Source organism: Anarrhichthys ocellatus, unplaced genomic scaffold (genome assembly GCF_004355925.1).
Source record: "Anarrhichthys ocellatus isolate YVR2014 unplaced genomic scaffold, GSC_Weel_1.0 scaffold32, whole genome shotgun sequence".
Classification (NCBI taxonomy): Eukaryota; Metazoa; Chordata; class Actinopteri; order Perciformes; family Anarhichadidae; genus Anarrhichthys; species Anarrhichthys ocellatus.
Genome location: NW_022280062.1, coordinates 3,166,659 through 3,171,585, shown reverse-complemented (window position 1 = coordinate 3,171,585; position 4,927 = coordinate 3,166,659).

Sequence of the window (4,927 nt, the reverse complement as noted above, 5' to 3'; positions counted from 1 at the left end):
CAGAACTTAGCTCATTAGTGAGCATTGAACCAAACAGGAATTGTTCACAGTGGCTAAGTTCAGTGTCATGAAAGAATGAGCTCTCACATAATGTCCCCAAACGGAGAGGTGAGAGAAGAAGGATGCTCTGGATGAAAAGAATGGGCCACCTGTACAGTAAGAGAGGAATGCTTTAAAGGTCTTGCATGTCCAGACACACGGTACAGAACAGTGTGGGGGTAAGAGAAGGAAGAAGGAGTTCATTTTCAGCACTGTATTTCTGGTAAAGATTATTTCGTAAAGCTGCAGATTTTTCAAGATAAAGAAGATTTTAGTCAATAAAAGTATGATCAACTTACGTTGCCTCACAGAGTTTAAAATGGAACCACTGCTGGTTGAACTTTGTGTGCTCGAAATCATTTTTGGAACTGTTTTTCCGAGTTGTGCACTCCTGTCCCTACTGAACTGGATTCAGTGTGTCTCTGCAGAACTGGCTCAGTACAGCAGGAACAAGAGTGACATCTAATGTGACCCAATCAGAGCAAACAAGGCTGTCGTCATCATCATCCCCATTAAATGAATCAGAAGGAGCACATCGCAGATGACCACAAACATGTTTATCACAGCACTCAGCAGCAGGAGTGATGAATTTGCGTTTCTCACACAAAAGAAACTGTGTGTGTGTGTGTGTGTGTGTGTGTGTGTGTGTGTGTGTGTGTGTGTGTGTGTGTGTGTATATATATATACTGTGTGTGTCCTAGTTTGTCTGCCTGTGTGGGTGAATCTGGCTGCCTCTGCAGGTAGTCGTTATCAGCAGCAGCTGATATGTGCTGAGTATAACACTTCACGTTGCCTCTCCTCATTGCTCACCCTATAATAAGCTGTCAGTGTGTCCGCGAGCTTCTTCACTAAATGGGGATACAGCGGCTCAACACCTCTGCAGTCTGAATGGACAGGCGCTGCATTAGCATGAGCACAACTGATGCTATTGATTTTGGATATCTTCCATGGGTGAACAATTGTTCTTCCTGTGGACGTGTTGTTTTTTTTCTTACTCTGCAATAACATATCTGTGGCACATAACTAAGTCCAAAATACAGACTGGACTTTTTATTTAATCTTTGTGTGTGTTCATTATTCCTGTTTCACAGTCGTATGATCTTTTCTCACCTGAAAGTGGAGAGTACTTCTAAAGTGTGCTCAGGTTCTTCAACATGTCAAAGACTGAGCCCTCATAAGGATGAAAACACTCGACTCAATGTGACATAATCCTCTAGTCAAGCATCAGCAGCCATCTTTTATTCATTTACACTAGCTGCCTTAGTTTTGGTTTCCACCTTACACTTACATTTTGACCAATCTTGTATTTATTTGTTTTTTATCTTTTTAATGTATTTTTTAATTAATTCTATTCCTTAAATTTGCATTTAAATGTTGTTTGTTGCTGTTCCTCTTTAACGATTATGTAAAGTGCTTTAAATTGTGTTTTTGTATGAAATGTAATATAAGAACATTGTGGTCAGCAAGAAGAGGAGAAACAATGTGTCCACTTGTGCAAGTGAGATAAAAACATCAACGCAGCTGAAGAAGAACATTACACGCCTCAAGGTTTACTGCAGGTTTACATTGATTTGCATTATATGAGTTGCTTTTATTGAATGCTGCACTAATACACTAAATATAATAGTATCCTATGTGAATAAAAGGCCAAATTATGGTGAAAGGAAGCACATAACAAAGTAAGGTCACAGGTTTACACGTATCGGTCCCTGTGGAGCTTTATCATGCCCAACAAATAGTCCAACAGCATTATTTACAAATACTAGCCTCGTATTGTTAACATAACCTTAAAATATAACCTTAAAATACTCTCACATAACCTCCCACTCCCCTTATGAATAAATGCATACATGTTTTTCAAGTCCAAACACCCAATTACTTTCAGCTGCTATACTTTCACAAGATGGCCAGAATATTAATTATAATTGTCACAAGGATTTGGAGCCTCTGGACCAGTTTTAGGAGTGCAGACCGGGACACAAGAGGATGCCATTAAAACCTGGCATTAAACCTGAATCACCAAACCAAACACTTTGTCTATTGTTAATGAAGCTGACCACCTTCTCCACTCTGAGCCTTCTGGAGTCTGGACAACACTGTGAAACACCTCAGGTAAACAAAACTAATAAATAAGGGGACCTTTGCAACCACTATAATGAACAAACAGCACAAAGATATTCTCATGTCACAACATTTCAATTAATTTTCTCAACTTTTGCACATATAAAGCAGATGATTTGTGTGTGATTGTACTGTGTAATGATAATTGTTTTGACTTTATTTTGTGAGGCAAAGACAAATTTCCTGACATGGTAGAATAAAGCTGTATTCTATTCTGTTTATACATATATTCTATTCTGTTGTGTCAGAAAAATAGTGTTTCTTATTTTAAGAGTGCATTTATGACATTATTAGATTAATAATACTGATCCATCAATTTGTAAGCATTATTTTACTGGTGTAGCTGGTCCAGGTGGAGCTAGTTTGAACTACTTTATACGCTTTTAAGTATTCAGTCCAGTGGTTCCCAAACTAAGGGTCGGGCCCCTCCAAAGAGTCACAAGATAAATCTGACCGGTTGTGCTGATAAACAGGACAGGAAAAAAAAAAATCTATTCATTGCCTTTTTGTGAATTGTGTGTTTTGTTTTGGATGTCACATCTTTGAGTCTTGAAAACTTGTTTAAATAAACCCATCTGTTTCTACGAGTAATGTCTCGTTTATTAACTGGTAAAATGGACCCCAACTGGAAAAAAAGGTTGCAAACCAGTTGTTTACTCTTTAACAATGCACCATACGTTATAAGCTTATTGTATGTATATTAAATCTTAATCTGAAAAGTAACTACTTATATAGCTGGCAATTTAACATCAAATCCCATTTACCTATCACATACACAATAATACATAGCACAATGTATTGTGGAATTATATTGTGTCTAGCTCCAGAAAGCAGCTAACAAATGTGAAAAATACAATACAATACAATACTATAAAATGAAAGAGAAGAGGTAAAATATTTTTCAAAGAACCAGAAAAACAATATATCAGTACGTTTTTAAAGACTAACATAGCGTGATAAAATATAGTGTTATAAAAAGTACAAAAGTGAGGTACAAGTAGCAAAAAAATGGAAATACTCGAGTAGAAGTGCTTGGGTAGTACCCAAGCACTTCTACTTGGGTACATGTACTGCCTTTATCTGGTAAAATAAGTGTACTCTCGGTGTGCTGTGAGCTGGTTGTAATACCTCAAACCTCCACCAGGGGGTGCTCAATCCCTTCAGCTCACCATTCAAAACGAATGAGGTCAATTCAATTGCTCCGTCGTGTCGCTCTCTATCACACTGTGGCCCTCAGAGGTCACACTGTGGCCCTCAGAGGTCACACTGTGGCCCTCAGAGGTGGCCCTGAGAGCTCAAGTGCTGCCCCACGTCGACCTACTGCTCCGCTGGTCTCTGTCCCTCTGTGATGAAGGACGGAGGACAGTGCAGGACACAAAACCTGGATGTGATTCAGCACTGGAGCTCTTTATTGCGTTTATTTTGAAGAAAAAAAAAAAGCCTCACAAATTTTTTCCCCCTCAAGATGAATACCGCATTAAAAAGAATTTTTTTTTTTTTTTTTTTTTTTTTTTTTTAGTGAATGAAGTTAATATTCACTGAATGTAGGAAAACCCAGGAGCCCCCAAATTAAACCTTACCTTACCTTCACCTATATAACACCAACCTTATTTCTACGCCTGCAGATGTTGGAGATGGCTTTGCCCACAGACTAGAAGAACTTGCAGATGGTGCTGCTCTTTTTGGGTGGTGTCATCAGGTGATCTTTGACAGAGGAGGCAATGCAGTTCCCAAGTTCTGGTTCCTCTAATTTCAATTCTAAATTGAGTAAAACATAATTCCGTATAGAGTAAAACAATTCTAAATTGAGTAAAATGGCAGTGGAGTTGTTTTCATTTTATGCTACATAGAGTAAATTATCGTCATGTAGAGTTAAATATAAACACTGAATAGAGTAAAAAATACTCTCAATTGTTAACTCTGAGGCAAGAGTAGATTTTACTCTATTTAGACTGGGACCAAATGTTATATTTTCTAGAGTAAAAAATTTTTCAATTTGAGTGAAATTTACTCCGACAAATTTACTGTGCATGGACAGCAGCACCATTTCTACACTGCCCCACTTCTTACACAGGTCCTGGAAAATGGCCTTGTCTAAGTTCTTTAAAGGTGTGTTTGGGGTGAGATCAAAATCGACACCCTGGACTTCGATCCACGTTCTTTCAAACAGATGCATAATGATGGCCTCGGAGTCTGCAGTGGTCCAGTTCAATTTTGCTTTCCTGAATATCCACGAAACCAGCGCCTCCACGAATATCTGAACTGACATTTTCTGTATTTCTTCCTGTGCTGTGGCACCTGGCACAGGTTCAGCAGGTGCTTCCTCACATATTGAGCCAGGAGTTGTGGACGGTATGTTGATGAAAGAGACTCAAGGTAGAACACAGTATAAATACCACAGAACACAGTATAAATACCCCAGACTGTGTATAAATAATCAATACATATGTTCAAGAGGTAATTATGCTACAGAGAGAAAACACCTCTACTCTGGCAGTGATGATATAACGTTGTGTCTTTATTAGTTATTAGTGTTATTTACTATTATTAAGTACAGTGATCATGTGTTTAGACACAAACTTCTCAAAAGTCTCTCCAGCTGTTAGAGTCGACTGACAGCTGATCCAGCTGTGATCAGCGGCCGCAGTCATCACAGACGTCCGCTTCATGTGACGCTTTTTAAAACATATTTCCTCGTTTCCTCTCTCCTCGCATGGTTTCCGTGCATCTCAGGTGGGAGGGACTAAGACGCAAGGAAAGGACGCAA